The sequence below is a fragment of the Myotis myotis genome, unplaced genomic scaffold, assembly GCF_014108235.1.
Source record: "Myotis myotis isolate mMyoMyo1 unplaced genomic scaffold, mMyoMyo1.p scaffold_m19_p_3, whole genome shotgun sequence".
Taxonomy (NCBI): Eukaryota; Metazoa; Chordata; class Mammalia; order Chiroptera; family Vespertilionidae; genus Myotis; species Myotis myotis.
The window spans coordinates 201,151,324-201,170,988 of NW_023416335.1; the positions used below are offsets into that span (position 1 = coordinate 201,151,324).

Sequence of the window (19,665 nt, forward strand, 5' to 3'; positions counted from 1 at the left end):
AAAGATACCCCTGGAACAAGTGCTGAAAGTGATTCATTTAAGGATGAGAGGGAGTGGTTAGATAAATTTAAGAAAAGAAGTATTTGTTTCTAGATCAGACATACTATATATAAGAAAGGTTAAAAGCAAATCATTTGGGAGTCTGGGGCAAATTCAATTTACATTACTTCTAATGGGAAAAAATGATTCGGTTTTCAAACAAATAGCTTCTCAAACAGCCTTCCGGAATAAATTTTGAGAGCCAAGGTTCCTCTGTACAACTAAAAGGCAACAGCCCTGCTCTGGCCAGAGGCTTGCTTGGTTGGAATGTCATCCCGTACACCAAAAGGCTGCAGGTTTGATTCCTGGTTAGGGCACATACCTAGGTTATAGGTTTGATCCAAAAAACATATCCCTGGGTGAGGATAAAATCCTATATAATAAAGGGGTAATATGCAAATCAACCGAACGGCAGAATGACTGGTTGCTATGATGCGCACTGACCACCAGGGGGCAGACACTCAATGCAGGAGCTGCACCCTGGTGGTCAGTGCGCTCCCACAGGGGGAGCACTGCTCAGCCACAAGCTGGGCTGATGGCTGGCAAGTGCAGCGGCGGTGGCAGGAGAGGCTCCAAGGCAGCACTAAGAACGTTCGACTGAGCTTAGGCCAGCCGTGGGCAAACTACGGCCTGCGGGCTGAATCCGGCCCGTTTGAAATGAATAAAACTAAAAAAAAAAAAAAAAAAAAAAAAGACCGTACCCTTTTATGTAATGATGTTTACTTTGCATTTATATTAGTTCACACAAACACTCCATCCATGCTTTTGTTCCGGCCCTCCGGTCCAGTTTAAGAACCCATTGTGGCCCTCGAGTCAAAAAGTTTACCCACCCCTGGCTTAGGCCCAGGCCCATGGGGAGTGGGCCTAAGCCATCAGTCGGGCATCCCCCGAGGACTCCCGGACTGCTAAAGGGTACAGGCTGGGCTGAGGGACCCCCACACACACACCAGTGCACGAATGTTGTGCACCAGGCCTCTAGTAAATAAATAAAAGGCAACAGCCTTCCTTCAATTAGCACATCACAAATGCTTTCAGACCAGTACCATGCTGCTGTATGTTTTTCACAATCATTTATAGCGTATGTATTTGTTCAATGATTGTGACTCAGTGACTGTCTCTGCCCCACCAAGCTCCAAGGAAGGGCCAGGCTACCATCTCATAGATGGTATGTCTCCCCCACAATCCACCACTCACAATTCAAAATGATAATAACTCCAAACAAAATACAGGTCACAGGGGTATGATTTTTCCAGAAAGATGACCTCATTGTTTCTTCAAAAATTACAAAACATTACATTATTTCAATGTTTTTCTCTCTTTGGGTGCTCCTTTACTAATGCTCAAACACATGCTTATACCGTCCATGAAGCAATGTCCCCGGGGACTGTGACAGGACTGTTCTGTTCTAAGGAGCAGTGCGAGTCTGAATTCAGATTATGAAATCTATGCACAATCAAAATCCCATACCTGAGTATACAGATTTCAATGAATGACATTTGGAAAAAGAAAATATTAACTGCCTGTTCAAAGTTGTGTTATTCATGTGGAATCACTGGCAAATGCTTTATGCTATGTTTGAAATTGCACAAAGCTTACTGGGATATTTGCTACCCTTCCATTAGATCAGTGGTTCTCAACCTTCCTAATGCCGCGACCCTTTAATACAGTTCCTCATGTTGTGGTGACCCCCGACCATAAAACTATTTTCGTTGCTACTTCATAACTGTAATTTTGCTACTGTTATGAATCGTAATGTAAATATCTGATATGCAGGATGTATTTTCATTGTTACAAATTGAACATAATTAAAGCATAGTGATTAATCACAAAAACAACATGTAATTATATATATGTTTTCCGATGGTCTTAGGCAACCCCTGTGAAAGGGTCGTTCAACCCCCAAAGGGGTCGCGACCAACAGGTTGAGAACCGCTGCATTAGATGAATAAATTACATCACTTGCATTGAGTGATTTTATGAGGGAATTTCAAGTGACTTATTTATCAGATCTTCACACTTAAGAGAAATTATTTGCTTCCAGAAAATGAAATGTCAAGAAGTGTCAACACGCTAATGATATTGATAGTAGTTAAGAGCTTGGGCTCCCAAGTCAAACTGTTTTGGCTTAAATTCTGATTTTCCCTAGCTGTGGGATCTACACCTCTACAATCAGTTTCCTCATGAGAAAAGTATCTCCTTACGGAGTTATTGTGAGGATTAAATGAGTTCATACATATAAAGTGCTTAGAAGAGTGGATCAAGCCTTCAATAAATGTAAGCTAATTATTATTATCATTATAATTACACATTTTTACAAAAGGCTTGTGACCAAGCAGTACAATGATAACCTGGGGAAGATCTGGAATTGCTGAGTAGGGGACTGAGGACATTTTATAAATTAGACCAACTGTTTTCATTTTCTTTTTAGTATGTTTTTACTAGAGGCCTGATGTACGAAATTCATGCCAGAGTAGACCTTCCTTCCCCTGGCTGCCAGTACCACCTTCCCTCTGGCACCTGGGACCTGGGCTTCCCTCACAGCCCCAGCATCATCCAGAAGGACGTTGGTCTAATTAGCATATTATGCTTTTATTATTATAGATTGATTTTAGGGAGAGGGAGAGAAAGAAACATTGATGTGAGAGAGAAACATCAATTGGTTGCCTCTGGTAGGCACCCCACCAACCAAGGACCAAACCGCAATCTGGGCATGTGCCCTGACGGGGAATTGAACTGGTGACCTTTGGGTGCACAGGACAACGCTCAACCAACTGACCCACACTGGCCAATTGCTTTTTAACTTTTTTTTTTAATGCAGAGAAATTCTCTGCTTAAATTAAATCTTATGTGAATCCCAATTTATAAAACAGGTAAAAGCAGCAAGGGTTGAAGCACCCTGGTTTTCACCCACTCAGTTCCCACCTTACCTCACTTAAGAAGACTCTAAAACCCCTCCTCGGAGGACTGAGTTAGAAAAAAAAGTCGAGAAGGACATATTCCAAGGTGCTCAGAGCACTGACCTCAGGAGAGTCGGGCTGGCCTTGCTTGGTAAGGTAAAGAAGGGCTTGAAATACCATTTTCACTTTTTCAATCCTGCACATTTTTAGATTATTTGAAATTTTGTTTATGCTGAACACTTTTAATTTTTTTAATTTAAAAAGTAATAAATAAGAGCCTTCCTGAAAACCGACAAGATGGCAGAAGTGGAGCAGAAGCAGCAGCGGACCTTGTGCAAGTTTGCCTGCTGGGCATGGGTCCTGACCAGCTGCTGGACATGCCCTATGGGCAGCTGGTGGACCTGTGTAATGAGCAGCTGCTGCACCTGCACGGTGCCCCACGGCTGCGGCGGCTGAACCCGGGCCTGCGGAGGAAGCAGCACTGGCTGCTGAAGCGCCTGCACTAGGCCCAGGAGGGGGCACCGCCCCTGGAGAAGCCCGAGGTGGTGAAGAGGCACCTGCAGGACATGATCATCCTGCCAGAGACGGTGGGCAGCATGGTGGGCCTGTACAATGGCAAGGCCTTCACCCAGGTGGAAATCAAGCCTGAGAAGATTGGCCACTACCTGGGTGAGTTCTCCATCACCACCAGCTGGCCAGGCACAGAGCCACCCACTCCTCCCGCTTCGTCCCTCTCCAGTAGCCAATAAAAGCACAGACTTAGCTGGTCAAAAAAAAAAAAGTAAAAAATAAGAAAACATCACTCTAAAAAAGCATATTCATGGTTCTATTTCTTCAAGTGGATTACCATATTTTAATAAATCATTTCCCTATAGCAGGGCATTTTTTTTAATATATCTTTATTGATTTCAGAGAGAAAGGGAGAGGGAGAGATGGAAACATCAATGATGAGAGAGAATCATTGATTGGCTGCCTCCTGCATGTCTCCCACTGAGGATCAAGCCTGCAACCCAGGCATGTGCCCTTGACTGGAATCGAACCTGGGACCCTTCAGTCCGCAGGCTGACGCTCTATCCACGGAGCCAAACCAGTTAGGGCAGCAGGGCATTTTCTTGACGAAATTACATTGCAACGAAAATGAACATCTTTGTGCATAACGCTTTCCATATCTAGAGTTATTTCCTTAGGGTAAATTTATAAAAGTTAGTTCCAATATAAGTTCTTAAGATGCACAGCTCAAAATAGGACTCAATGGAACATAAATGTATAAAATCTAATGAGTTTTAAAAGCCATCCTATATCAGCAAACTTGGATTCAAGCATTCATGTTTACGATACATAAAACCTAATTTACAAAACTAATTAGCAAAGCTTCCACATCTCAGAAATACATTAAAGAGAAATTTGATTCAGAAATCGAAATCATTCTACCTTTCATGAATGTTTCGCAGCTCCCCTTGCCACTTATCAAAACCATACCCTGAAAGGGTTTCCCTCCACAGATGGGTTCCACAACCCCGTTCTGTGAAGTCACAGCACTGTGACAGTATAATCGTTCTCTGGCAACAACCTGACATCATTCAATTCTTCTTTGTAAGTTCTTTGGGGTGTGCACATGTTCTATTTTTACTTCTTCAAAGATCAAAATCTATTTTCTGTTGCCACTCCATTAATCTCATATGAATGATACATTTTAATCTAACTTTATTCCCTCTGTCCCCAGCCATCTTTATAAAACTACTTTTTGGTAAGTGCTCAGAGAATGCCTTTCTGTCCAAACCCCAAAATCAAAAGGTTTGATATTATTTTTATTATCTCTACTACTATTTTAACATAAGAGCACTTTTTGTTAAATTATCTTTTAAATAACTGAATGTGGTTCTATCACATGATTTCAACTTTAAAAAAAAGGATTTCTAATAAAACCTTTTCCTTTTTCCAAAAGCAACATCAATGTCATTTTTGTTACTATGTAACAATTCTCATATTAAAGGAATTTACCCTCCATCAACAAAGATTTGTGTAGTCCCTACTGGGTACCAGGCACATGGCTAAATGCCAGAGATTCAACGTGGACAAGACAAAGACAAGGTCTGCTCTCATTGATCTCTCAGTCTTGGTGCAAAGGCTGAAAGGTGAAAGGCAAAACAAGGAATCTTTATGAAATGGAAGGATCCAGAACTAAAAAATACTGGCATGATTCTTTAGAAAAATAGATGGGACCAGTTTTGGAAAACCTGGAACACGGGGCCAAGAAATTTGAAGTTTATATTTGAAAGACGCAATTCAACGGCATCTGTAGAAAATATAAACCTAATCAGGCCCCGATTCAAACTTTTCAATGCCCTCTCATCCACTCTCCAATAAAGCCAAAGTCCGTAATAAGGTTAACTCAATCCTGCATAATCATCACCACCTACCCAAGCCCTTCAGCTGTGGTCACGCTGGACTTCTGTTTGCTCTGTTGTAGGGATTTTCTAACTATATACCACAATCTAGTAAGTATCTGTGTGTGACACACTCTTATTTTCTATTTCATTTCTTTTTCAAAGCACATAGGTCACAACCCACTAAACTGATTTTACAATCTACTGATAGGTGCCTAGTTTGAAAAATACTACTTTCGTGAGCGACACTCTTACACTTCTTAGTTTTTCCATGTTCTTTTTGCCCGAAACACTTGGGCTCACCTTCACTCTTCCCTTTTTCCTGGCTACTTTGTGTTCTACTTTATGATCTTAGTTCTTACACATCACTTCCCTGACCCTCTTACATATAGTTCCCCCTCCTCTGTGATCCCGAATTACTCCATGTTTTCTAACATTCACTATGCTTTATTGTAACTGCACTTGTCTTTCCAGGCTGTAAACTCCATGGGAGCAAGGAGTATGTCCACAGGTGAATCCCAAATACCTAGCCTAGTGCCTATTACTTATTAGATACTCAACATGTAGTGGAGGAATAAAACAAGGAAATGGGCTTAACTAATCTATCTTTAACCACACAATGAAATGATCACCCACTTAAAAACTGTTATTTCCGTGGAAAACATATTCTTAGTTCCAATTTCATAAATGGTGATGAAAGCCCTGGCCAGGTAGCTCCGTTGTTTAGAGCACTGTCCCATACACCAAGGTTTCGGGTTCAATTCTTGGTCAGGGCACATACAATGAATGCATAAATGAATGGAACAACAAACCAATATTTCTCTCTCCCCCGTCCCACTCACTCTCTGTCTCTCCCTCTAAAAATCAATCAATAAAAAAATCTTGCCCTGACGGGTTTGGCTCAGTGGATAGAGCGTCGGCCTGCGGACTGAAGGGTCCCAGGTTCAATTCCAGTCAAGGGCATGTACCTTGGTTGCAGGCACATCCCCAATTGGGGGGGTGTGTGCGGGAGGCAGCTGATCGATGTTTCTCTCTCATCCATGTTTCTAACTCTCTATCCCTCTCCCTTCCTCTCTGTAAAAAATCAATAAAATATATCTATTTTTTTTAAATCTTAAGTGGTAATTAACTTCCTATAAAAGCTAGCCTACAAAACACCATTATCCAGGACACAACTGTTGTGCCCAGATTTCATGATTCCCAAGAACCCACAGGGAGCCAGCGAGTCCGATGCAAAAGCAAAGAGTCATTCATTTCAAACCTAGGTTTGGCTCCCCTGCCACACTCACCGATGCAACGGTAAGCTCCAGTGGCCGAGAGAGAGAAAACTCTGTGTGGAGAGAGGTTTTATAAGGGTTTGGGGTAAAGGGAGGAGAAAGGACTGTGGGCCCTGCCGATTGGCCAGGCGCGAGTACACAGGATGTGGTCATAGTGATGGCGTGCACTTCCCTTGACTATCTTCCGGGAAGAAGCTTGCTGAGCACATGGCCAAGTTAAGATGAAGGGCATAGCCCTTACCCTGGGGCAAGGTGGAGGGCGTAGTCCTCGCCCTTTCATTCCCCCCTTGTCTTGGAACTTCCGGCTCAATCATGAGACGAACTGCATTTCTATTCCACCGTTGCTAGAGGCCCATACTGGGCACACAGAACTATCAACTGAACTATCCCTATAAGCTTAACAAATGGCCCGGTGGAAGGGAAAGAACAACTTCTATTGAAACAGGATTTTTCTTCTTAAAATTCCTCCATGACTATCAAAAAGCCAAATCAAGATTCCTGATGTTTGCATAAACACAACAAGAATGGTAACTGACTACCTTTGCTGGAATTTCATGGTTGAACCTTAATGTGCCCCGTAGGGCCAGGAAGCCAAGCCATCCAGCTGCCATCAGGCCTGCCTGCAGTATCTGCTGAGTTAGGTGAATCCCTCACCTGTAGCAACTCCACCTGAGCCCACGCTCCAGGCTTTAAGGCCCATCTCAGTAGCCCTCCTACTTGTCGCGGCCCAGAGTGTGTGGGGGTTCTGCAGGGATGCAGAGGCATCTTTACTGCTCCCCTTCTACTCTTACCAACCGCCAGTGATGGTAGGGCATCAGCCTGACGCTCCAGCGCCAGCCATTTTCAGGGCTCCCAAGCAGGATACCAGGCTTTCTTCGTGGCATTCTTAGTGGCTTCAAGTCTTTAGAGTTCAGACAGGGCTCTTTAAAACATGATACTCCAGTCAAAGTTTTCCGTTAATAAAACCACTATTAGTAACCGGTCTTACTGAATCTATGCAAAGAAACGTAGCATTGCCAGATTTCGGAGGAATTACATAAGGAGAAAAACATACTGATCTACTCTAAGATTTTCTGACTTTCCTTGCTAATTCCTTTTCATGGATTTAAAACAAAACAGTAACTGTTGGCATAAAACCTTCTTTCTATGCATAACCATGCCTCAGACCTTCTATTCTAAACAGGCTTTTTCCAGCTTTACTACCCGACATGGGCATGGTGACTCAGGCCTGCAAGACAGTATTACAGGCTGCCAACTGTTAGCTGTCTCTCAACAGAGACCAAAACCTGATGGGCACCCTTCCCTGCCCAGCTGGGCACCTGCCCTCTTGGCAGCTAGGCACCCTTTACTTTTGGGGGTCACCCCACACAGCTCCCTTCCAGGACAGCCAACATACATTCAAACCTGCAAAAGAATCAAAGGTTAATATAACATATCAATACAATGAAACATAATATTGGCATCATGGCCGCTTCAGGCAGCCAAATCTTCTGCTACCAAATATGTGATCCTATAAATTGTCCTTGTCTCTTTGGAGCCATGTCCATGAAGATGCCGGAATTATCTAAATGTATTACACAGTATTGTGGGGGCTCCTGGTGACAGGAGTGATCGCGAGTCATGTTACCGGCATCAGGCAGGTCGAGCACGCCGTAGCTTGAGCTTGAGCGGGTTGCGTTGATCTTGATCGATGCTCCATTTGGTGATGAAGTCTTTCCGGATGGACCCAGGTCGCGATGCCGTCTACCTTGAGAGTGGTGGGGGTCGTCAGCACCACAATGTAGGGACCCTTCCAACGTGGCCCTAGGGTCTCCCGGCAGTGCCTTCTGACGTAGACCCAATCTCCTGGTCTGTGCTGATGAGGAGTTGGGGTTGGGCTGGTCTCATAGATGGCGCGGAGGCGCGGCCAAATGTCCTCGTGCACCCTCTGGAGCCCTCTCAAGGAAAGAGATTGTTAAAGAAAAGCCACCCAGTCCTCACCAGTCTCCGAGTCAGATTCCTCCTCTCTTGGAGAACTTCAAAGTCCTGATGGCTTCTAGGTAACGCTGTTTATCAGCTACAGCCATCTGCTTTTTTTTTGGCCTTTCTATCATTTCCCTTTGTGGCAGAGCAGCAACCAGGCCTCATTCAAGGGAGTGCGTTAGAAGTGGGTATCAGCCCCTCCTTTGCTAGCAGCAACAGGTACCAAACCCTTGCAGTACATTTGACCAGCTTCATTCCCGCTCACCTTTACAGATTCTAAGGCCCATTGTCTTCCTTTAACCAGCAAGCCAAATGACACTGGCCTGTATTATTTAATTCAGCACAGGCAGGGGGAAGGACCCATGGAATCTCTGCCCTGAGGAACTGTGAGCCCCACCCTTAAATGTCCCAATCAGACTAGAAAAGCCACAAATACCTTTTAAACCTACCCCAGAATTCCAAAATCCCAACCCAGCACTGAATATCACATAGCAAATCAAAGTTCCCAGCAAACAAACAGACAGAGATGTTTACTAGTTAGGCGGGCTGATTCCACCTCTGACAGAGAGCAAGCGCTCTTGGGGCAAGCGTGTGACTTTTTTTCCCACAGACTTCCACACTTACATGAACAAATAATTATACCCAAGTAGACATACAAACATCAAATAAATATTTACACTTACACCCTTTCAGTGAACAAGTACCTTTACAGTCTTGGGATCTTGAGCAGATAACAGGAACACCGCCCAAGTCCCCTGATGGGGGCCTGACAGGAACAGATGTGGGGGCCTCCCTTTCCCACATCCCAGGACAGGATTCTTGACCTATGTCTCATCCAGATAGAAACGGTACTCATATTGAACAAGGAAATCAAGACTAAATAGACACGATAACTAGATACATTCCCCATTAAGAACTTTGAGGTACATGCCACATTTATACCACAAAATACCAACAAATCAGTTTCAGTTGTGTCGAGATACAGAACAAGTCCCTGAACAGAGGCAGTAGAAAACTGCTTAGGAATGCTTCTTTTCTACCTTTTTAAAAGATAGGCCAGATTCGAACCCTTAGCCAGTCCGAGCTTTGACTTCCCTCCGGAAGTCCCAGAGATGGTGAATACCATCTAGAAGCCATTCCTCCAGATACAGGACAAGTCCCTTAGAGATTCTTGATAATCTACATCAGTAATCCATTCACACAATCCCCCAAAAGTTAAAGAGGAAGGAAAGAACCATTCAATGTCCTTCAAGAGGATTTCGGCGAAACAACAAAATCGACAGATTTAACACATTGGAAAACCAAGGCCAGAAGTACCCTCAGACGTTTCAGGGGTACCAAGGAAGGAGAAGTTAGGCCACGTCCAGCCCTTTTCACAATCCACCATCAGTGACCAGTCCCAGCTCACTGGTCTACCATCCATTTAACATTTCTTTTTCCTCCCATCATACCAAGGCCATGCTTTCCAGGTAGCTAGAACTTTTAAACCACAGTTTCTACCTGAAATAATTGTACTTTACTTTAGAAATTGGGTTACTGCTATCCTGGCATAGCTGCTAAATTTCAAAATGGTCACAATTTTCGTGCTGGGGAATTCAAGAAGCAAACCCATAACTATTAAGGCCAAAACAGTCTCGGGTTTTTATTCTGTACACAGCAAAAGGTCAAGTTCAGCTCAAAACTATGCGCACTCGTTTTTAAACTGGCCTTTTCTTTTACATGTGCACAAAAATCCTGGATGCATTTATGAATTTGTAAAAGCTTTTCAATTCTCTATCTACAAGCCCTTTAAGAAATACAAGCTCTATTGTCGGCCCTTATAAAGCCAACTGCTCAAAACATTGGTCTATCATACCACTAAAATTATATTAAGACCATGATTGCTAATTTAGTATTAAATAAATCTGGGAGGCAGGCACACTTTCTGCCCCATCTGCATTTCCTTAGTAAAACTCCGCCTAAAACTCCACCCCTGAAATCCCATCCTGCCTTAGTGAGCAGACATTCCTTTTGTGATTAACTAAGTCAGAGGGAGGGGCCTTTACTGTTCCAAGATGGCGGCCCCCAGGGGCACGGCATGCCATGCGGCCAACATGGCGGCTGCCAAGTCAGGCAGCTCAACATTGTGGCGGTCTAAACTGTTCTCTGACAGAAAAGATGATTTCCTCATTCTCACAATAAACAAGGGAAGAGCAAACCAAAACCCCTAAAAGATAGACGGCCAACATTATATTGCAGAACTTTTTAAAATCTTAGGTAGCAAATTAAATACGCTAGCCCAAAACCCTATCCGAAAACGGACGGTGCGCACATTAGTTTTAAGCCAGCTTTTCTCCTAACACGTGCACAGAAATCCCAGATGCGTTTACTTGGGGAGGGGGTGACCTGTTTCCACAGACCCTCACTCAGGCGGCCGCCCGACCGCCACACAAAGGAGGGGGGAGGGCAATCCCCCTCCCTCCACACTCCCACACTTTCACCAGACATTCATTCAGACTTTAAACAATCCATTCAATTCCTAACAACTTCCCAACTCCTGAGGGAGCTCTAAAGCCTCCCCCAATCTCCTTGAAATGATCAATCACAATACCCAAAGGAACAGTCTGAGTCCATCCCATATCATCCGTCCAGTACAAACACAGAACACTAAACAGGGCCCGAAAATACAGGCTTCCAACTCCATGGAAGCCAAACTCGAAAGCTAGACGTTGGCCTCACGCCAAACCGGCAGGAGCGACCCGCCTCGTCTCAAATCCGCGAGGGGCATATCCATCCCTCGTGAGGGGCATATCCATCCCTCCTGGGGTGAGGGGCATATCCATCCCTCCTGGGGAGCGGAACGTCTTCCAACTCTCCCCTGCCTGTGGTCGTTCACGGCGCGTCCACCTAGACCCCTCAGGCAATTACAGATTCCAGAAACGAGCTCACACCGAACAGAACATACAACGACACACACATACCGCGGTCAGTCAGACTCTTCGGATTGGGGGTCCCTCGATGGTCTTGGGAATCCCGGACGAGCCCCCAAATGTTGTGCCCAGATTTCATGATTCCCAAGAACCCACAGGGAGCCAGCGAGTCCGATGCAAAAGCAAAGAGTCATTCATTTCAAACCTAGGTTTGGCTCCCCTGCCACACTCACCGATGCAACGGTAAGCTCCAGTGGCCGAGAGAGAGAAAACTCTGTGTGGAGAGAGGTTTTATAAGGGTTTGGGGTAAGGGGAGGAGAAAGGACTGTGGGCCCTGCCGATTGGCCAGGCGCGAGTACACAGGATGTGGTCATAGTGATGGCGTGCACTTCCCTTGACTATCTTCCGGGAAGAAGCTTGCTGAGCACATGGCCAAGTTAAGATGAAGGGCATAGCCCTTACCCTGGGGCAAGGTGGAGGGCGTAGTCCTCGCCCTTTCACAACTAATGAGAGATGGCAGTTTTATTTTCCCCTCTACCACAGCACTCAGGACTGTGGGACACTCTTCTTTCTCTCCACCAGTGGCTCCTTCGACAGAAAAGTGATTTATTTTTTTTTTTTAAATATATTTTATTGATTTTTTACAGAGAGGAAGGGAGAGAGAGAGTTAGAAACATCGATCAGCCGCCTCCTGCACATCTCCTACTGGGGATGTGCCCGCAACCCAGGTACATGCCCTTGACCGGAATCGAACCTGGGACCTTTTAGTCCGCAGGCTGACGCTCTATCCACGGAGCCAAACCGGTTTTGGCAGAAAAGTGATTTATATAATGGCTAAAATAGGGATAAAGGTCAATATTCCAGATAAGCCCCACCCCTGAGCTTTCACTGGCCCTCTTAGATTTGTGTGCCTTCAAGGTGAGAAAGTTTTCCTTTCTATTCCAATTCCTATGAGATAAACTCCCTGAAACAGGGCTTTCCCTCCCACAGGAAACCTGAAGTTTTTTATGTGCTACCGTTGTATCTGGGTAGGCAAAGTATGAAGGAGTAGTGTGAACATGAGTCTAAGCTAAATCCTCCAATCCAGCTTTCTCAGAACTGAAAATGAAACTGTATTTTAATACTTGAATCCTCATCTGGCTTTTGGAACTTTATCTTGCCGGAAGCCAATTCCAGCATGTCATAATTTCAAGAGTTTCTGATGGCATTTCCCCAAACCTGAATAGGATACATTAAATTGATTGTTTTCTGCCAGACAGCTCAGGGCATCTTAATCTACATGTTATTGCCTCCTACTGGCCAAATACCTGAACAGCCGTAGGCTAATTCCCCCATTCTGACAATGGACTCTGTATCAAACCCTGACCCTTTGAAGTGTATATCTCTGCCTCGCCTCAGGACAAATTGTGTTAATAAAAAGCATGGGGACCTTAGAACTTAGATCTTAGTTTCCTTTAAGTTAAGCAGCTCTGACCCCCAAATGCCTTTCAAAATTATACTTCGTCTCTGGACTCCTATTTAATCTACGCACAGCCTTCTCCAGATTTCCTGAACCCTTCTTGATACCAGAACAAGAACCAAGGCATAATGCATATAAGAATAACCAATGGCCGAAACCGGTTTGGCTCAGTGGATAGAGCGTCGGCCTGCAGACTGAAAGGTCCCAGGTTCGATTCCGGTCAAGGGCATGTACCTGGGTTGCGGGCACATCCCCAGTGGGAGATGTGCAGGAGGCAGCTGATCGATGTTTCTCTCTCATCGATGTTTCTAACTCTCTATCCCTCTCCCTTCCTCTCTGTAAAAAAAAATCAATAAAATATATTTAAAAAAAAAAAAAAAAGAATAACCAATGGACACAAGACACTAGGGGGTAGGGGCCGGGGGAATGTCAAGGGGGGAGAGGGGGGAAAGGAGACATATGTAATACTCTTTGTAATACTTCAAGAAATAAAAATTATTTTAAAAAAAATCAACCAATGAATCCATGTATGAGTGGAACAACAAAAAAACAAAACAAACAAACAAAAAAGAGCCCTGGCATATCTCAATTTGACCAGAATCTGAAGAGGGAGAAGGGGTGTGATTATAGCACACTACACACCTTCAACATGAACAACAGTAATCCCAGTCTGAGTCTGGGTCCTAGAAGAGCAGGCACAGAGGAGGTAGGTGGAGCAAATGCAACGGGAAGAGAAACGGAATGAAGGACAGGGAGGTTTTTTCCACTTTTCTTACTTAGAATTTTTCTTTGGCAAAAATGTCTGAATAAGTTGAATCTGTCTTTATATCATACAACTGTCCTTCCAAATTGTTAATTGTTTCATTCAATTGGTAGTATACTTTTGAGCAGTCATATTAGAGTAAAAGAAAAATGGGCTTGAATTCCTGGTCATTTCTCATCTTCCAGACTCCTTATGCTGTCCAAAGATCTCCATTTTCAACACCCACACTTTTAGATATAGGGCAAGTTTTGCCCAAACCTCCAAACTGTTTCAGAACAGAAAATGAGATTCCACTCTACTCACCTCTCCTAACACGCGCCCCCTCCCCCCCCCCCAAATCAAAACTCTCATTTCCGCCGGGCCAGTGTGGCTCAGTGGTTGAGCATTGACCTATGAACCAGGAGGTCATGACTCAATTCCCAGGCAGGGCACATGCCCAGGTTGGGGGCTCACTCCCCAGTAGGGGGTGTACAGGAGGCAGTCAATCAATGATTCTCTCTCATCCTTGATGTTTCTCTCTCCCTCTCCCTTCCTCTCTCTGAAATCAATAAACAAAATTTAAAAAAACAAAAAACTCTCAGTTCCTCAGATAGGAGAAAGCAATCTGATTAAATCCATTCACCTGAGATAGACCATCTGACTGACAGTTCTAGCCTCTGAACCCTACCAGATTACACAGATATAGATATTTTAATTTTATTTTAAAGCTATAGAAATCTAACTACAGTAATTTCAGGGACAAGATGAGAAGTCCCTAGAAGTCTCCCATAAAGGAAGCAGATCTGCTCGGACCAGCATTTTCGGGGATCATGTCCCAAAAGTTGTTCCCACTACACTTTCCAGGAGGAAGAGAAGGCCAACTGGAGAAAACATTTGCAGCTACAGGAAATTTACACATCGCTTGGGTACGTCAGTAACAACATTAGGTTGGATAGGTTATATTTTCAATGTTTGATCATCATTTCATTAGCTAAAACAAAAAACACTCAGATTATATATTGAAATTACTAGCTTCATTCTACTAACAGAATTAAGCATAAATGGGTTAAATGTTTCTATTGCATTATAATTTGGTAGTTGAAGCACAGGATTGGACTGCTCTTCACACACTTTTAATAAGTTATTTATTCATTATTTCCACCAGGAAATCCTTTGTTTTATTTGATAACGTTTCTGAAAATTGATAGAATACTTTTGAGCAGTCATATTAGAGTAATAGAAAAATGGGCTTGAATTCCTGGTCATTCCAAGGGTGGTGTCTTTTTCAGTGGTTTGTGCTATGTAAGAGCTGAAGCTAATGTCGAATTTGTGTGTACTCAGAAATTAACCACGAAATAAGTATAGCAGCATTCATTCAGCTGGAAGTGGCTCTTAACTTCGGCACCATCAAAAATATTTGACCCCAGGTGGTTTGGCTCAGTGACGAGAGCGTTGGCGGGTCGAAGGTCTCGAGTTCAATTCCTGGTCAAGGGCATGTACCTCAGTTGCAGGTTTCATCCTGTCTGGGGGGACAAAGCAGGAGGCAAGCAGTCGATATGTACATTGATGTTTCTCTCTCTCGCTCCCCCTCCCTGCCTTTCACTCTCTCTAAAACTCATTGGAAAAATATCCTCAGATGAGGATTAAAAATAAAATAAAAAATTTGTCTTTGCCACCCACATATAAATATAATCATAATAAAGACTACACAAACTTAGGAAAATAGGACCTCCCACTTCCCTTAATTTCAGGTTGATGTCTTTATTAGCCAGTGCTAGCCCCTTAACCAAAATTTTTTTCTATAAATGCAGATTATAATTAAACAATAAACAAATTACCCAATTAAAATATGGGGAAAAGATCTGAATAGCCATTTCTCCAAAGAAGATATACAAGCGGACAATGAACACAGGAAAATATGCTCAACATGATTAGTCAGCAGGGAAATGCAAACCAATACCGCTTCACACCCACTAGGATGGCTATAAGGAAAATTAGCCAATAGACCAGTGGTTCTCAACCTTCCTCATGCCGCGACCCTTCCATACAGTTCCTCATGTTGTGGTGACCCCCAACCATAAAATTATTTTCGTTGCTACCTCATCACTGTAATTTTGCTACTGTTATGAATCGTCATGTAAATATCTGATATGCAGGATGTATTTTCATTGTTACAAATTGAACATAATTAAAGCATAGTGATTAATCACAAAAACAATATGTAATTATATATGTGTTTGCCGATGGTCTTAGGCGACCCCTGTGAAAGGGTCGTTCGACCCCCAGGTTGAGAACCGCTGCAATAGACACTAGCGAGTGTTGGTGAGGATGTGTAGAACCTGGAACCCTGCATACACTGATTGGTAGGAAAGCAAAATGTTGCCCCTACTTTGGAAAAGTTGTCAGTTCCTCAAAAGTCAAACATATGTGTTTACCCAAGAGAAATGAAAGTCGATGCCTGCAATAAAACATCCACAAACGTCCGTGGTAGCCTTATTCACAATGGCCTAAAAGTGGAAACATCTTTAATGTCCACCAACTGCTGAATGGGTGGGCAAAATGTGAGACTGTGGTACGCCATTACAACGGAATATTATCCAGCCATAAAAAGACTAAAGTACTGATACATGATACAACATGGATGAACCTGGGAAACATTTTGCTTTGTCAAAGGGGCCACTTCCAAAAAGCCACCTATGTGATTCCATTTCTATGAAATTTCCAGAATTGGGACATCTACAGCGACAGAAAGTAACTGAGCGGAGGTAACGGGGACATTAGGAGCGACTACAACTGAAATGGGGTTTCATTTCGGGATGATGGCAATGTTCTGGATGGCGGTAATAACTGCAGAACTTTGTAACGATACTAAAAGCCACATTTTAAAAGGATGAATTTTACAGCATGTGAAATATATCTCAATTTTTTAAAAAAAACTGTTCAATTACGGAAAGAGATTACATGTCTATACATGTAAATGTGATATAGCTAATACATACGGATATGTAATCTTTCTCTAAATGACCTCCGGGGTTTCTGTTGTGTTTTTTAAACTGAGATATGCTTCCCATCTACAAAGAAAAGAATGAAAGAACGCGGTGACTCAGAGCAAATGCCGAGCCCTGAAGCGGTGGATGCGGGGTGTGCCCTCGCCGGCCTCGCAGCCTCTCCATCCGCGCTCACCTTCGACCCATCACTCAGCCGCCGCCCGCGGTCTGGCCAGGTGTCCGGGCCCGGACGACCCACCGCGGCCGCCGGGTCCGCTGCCAGCCGGCCCTCCCGCCCGGGGCTGGGCGGGCACAGCGGGCCGGGCTCCGGCGCTGGCGCTGCCCGCGGGCCGGGAGGGCGCACGGCGGCTCGGACTGCCCCGCCGCGCGGCCGCTCCCCGCACCCCCGGCCCTCCCGCTCCCCCCCCCACCCCCCGCCCAGGTCCCGAACCCGGGTCCCACCCCACCTCCCTCTGGTACCTGGGATGCGCCCGAACCCGGCGCCGCGGCCAAAGCCGAGACTTCCCCTCCATTACCACCTGCCACGGCGCGCGGCGCCCGCCGGAGTGGAGGGGACCCCGCCTCTCAGACCCGCGCGAGGCACCTGGGGCGGGGGGTGCAGGGGCATTCACCTCGTCCCCCCGCGGCGACGGCGGCAGCTGGCCCGGCCCGCGGTCCTCCTGCTCGCGCGCCTCCTCGCACCCGCGGCCCCGCGCTGACAGCCCAGGAGCCGGCGCCCGAGGCCGCGCGCTCCCCGCCCCGCCCCGCCGCCGCGGCCGCCCGGCGCAGGCGCACGCGCACCTCCGCCCCGGGTTGGGGGGGGGGGGGGCGGGCAGCCCGAGCCTGGTGATGTGGCCGCGGGGGCGGCGACCTGGAGCCCAAGCGCCGCCCCCTCCGGGACCCGCGGCCGCGCCCTGAACGTCGCCGATGGGGGGACCGGATCGCCAAAGGAAAGAGCGCCTTTCCCGGAGAGCAGGGCTGGGGCCTCATTGTGGCAGCCACTCGGACACCCCCCCACCTCCACCCACGCACAGCCACATCCCTGAGTGCTCCTGGGTCCGAGCCCCCAAATCTATGACTCATGGTCTATGTTCTCAGACCAAGGGTTAGCGAGCGGGGTTCGTTTTTCTTTCTCGCGGACTGAGATAGAAACCGAGGCACACCTAACTCTGGATGCCTTTCCGCAGCGCCAGTCGGAGAGAAGGGAATGGACCACTAGGAGGAGAGACCCCGGGCAGCTCCTAGCACCCTCCGGTGGGAGAGGGGTGTGCAGGCCAAGTGCACGGGCGCTGTGGAGGCGGCTGGGATGCCAGACTTCTCAAGGTGGCCCACGCTTGTTTTTAACTCCAGGTAAAAGAGAGCCAAAGTTTGCAGTGTAAAACCAAGAACTCACTTAACTATTTATTGCGCACCTTCTGTATATGGTTCAGGTAATGGGCTACACCCCCATGGGATATTCCAGTGAACAAAACAGGCGTTGGTCCTCAGGTACTTATTCTAACGGAGAGACTGTCCCTTAAAGGTTACACAGTTAATGACACTCTTTTCCTCACGTTAAAGCTGCCATCAACTCAAAGGCACACCGGTGATTTAGTAGCAGCTTTTCAGGTGCCAATGGATGCCAGGGCATATATTTATCCAGGTTTTTTTTTCCTTCTGCTTTTCAAACTGAGTTTTGACCTTCACCTTCAGGGTAAACGGTGCTTCTGTGTATCCTGGCCATCTGTAGTCTTGCTTTTCTTTAATGGCCCATGCAACATAAGTAAAATAAAATGGCCATGCAGGTGTTCCTCGCCCCCTAAACACTATGAGAAATGAAAGTGTAATTGCAAGGAATAGGAAAACACTGTTTTGACGGTATAGCCAGTGGTTTTGTTCTTCTGGTTTTTAATTACACGTCACTCGAAGGTAAATCAGCTGCTCTTGAAATTTTGCCAGAAATAAAGTTCCAATCAAATAAGTGTTCCTCCAGTGAGTCATCTAGTCTTTCAAGGTTTCTGCACTAAGTATATATAGGAGAGGCCATGCCGGGGTCCAACCCCAGCGGGTCCAGGGGTCCCCAAAGGTGTAGATGGAGTCGGCGAAGAAGGAATGACATGGAGACAGCGTTCAGTTGATCAGCAGCCTAGCCAGGATCTCCAGCAAAGTTCTGGTTAGGATCTCCAGCCAGGTTCTGTGTCCATGTTCTCTTGCTAGGTTCTCCAGCCAGGTTCTGTCCAGGTTCTCTAGCCAGGTTCAGTCACCAGGTTCTAGTCAGGTTCTCTTGCCAATTTCTGTAGTCAGGTTCAGTCCAGGATCTTTTGCCATGTTCTCTCCAGCGAAGTTCTTCTGTCTGTAGGTTCTGTGTAGGTTCTGTCTTCTTAGTTCTGTGTTCTAAGCTCTGTATTCTTTTTATTTTTTATTTTATTATTTTTTTATTTTTTTTAATTAAATCTTTATTGTTCAGATTATTACATTTGTTCCTCTTTTTCCCCCCCATAACTCCCCTCCTCCCAGTTCCCGCCCCACCCTCCGCCCTCACTCCCCACCCACTGTCCTCATCCATAGGTGCACGATTTTTGTCCAGTCTCTTCCCGCATCTCACACACCCCTTTCCCCCCCAAGAATAGTCAGTCCATTCCCTTTCTATGTCCCTGATTCTATTATAATCAACAGTTCATTCTGTTCATCAGATTATTTATTCACTTGATTCTTAGATTCACTTGTTGATAGATGCATGTTTGTTGTTCATAATTTGTATCTTTACCTTTTTCTTCCTCTTCCTCTTCTTAAAGGATACCTTTCAGCATTTCATATAATACTGGTTTGGTGGTGATGAACTCCTTTAGCTTTTCCTTATCTGTGAAGCTCTTTATCTGACCTTCAATTCTGAATGATAGCTTTGCTGGATAAAGTAATCTTGGTTGTAGGTTCTTGGTATTCATCACTTTGAATATTTCTTGCCACTCCCTTCTGGCCTGCAAAGTTTCTGTTGAGAAATCAGCTGACAGTCGTATGGGTATTCCC

The 19,665-nt window shown here is 45.3% G+C and overlaps 1 protein-coding gene and 1 pseudogene across 2 annotated transcripts in view; one reads left to right on the plus strand and one right to left on the minus strand.

Annotated features, from left to right (window-relative positions):
• SLC41A2 (solute carrier family 41 member 2) overlaps window positions 1-17,415 on the minus strand; it is an 87,339-nt gene extending 69,924 nt beyond the window's left edge. Inside the window, exon 1 of one of the 2 annotated variants that reach the window (XM_036299739.1) lies at window positions 17,292-17,415. The gene's annotated coding sequence lies outside the window, so the exon portion shown is untranslated. Of the gene's footprint in view, window positions 1-17,139; window positions 17,266-17,291 lie in introns of those variants that run through there. The other variant, XM_036299740.1, reaches the window with a different exon arrangement.
• Window positions 3,234-3,678, plus strand: LOC118651035 (annotated as a pseudogene).
• Window positions 17,416-19,665: the final 2,250 nt, after the last annotated feature.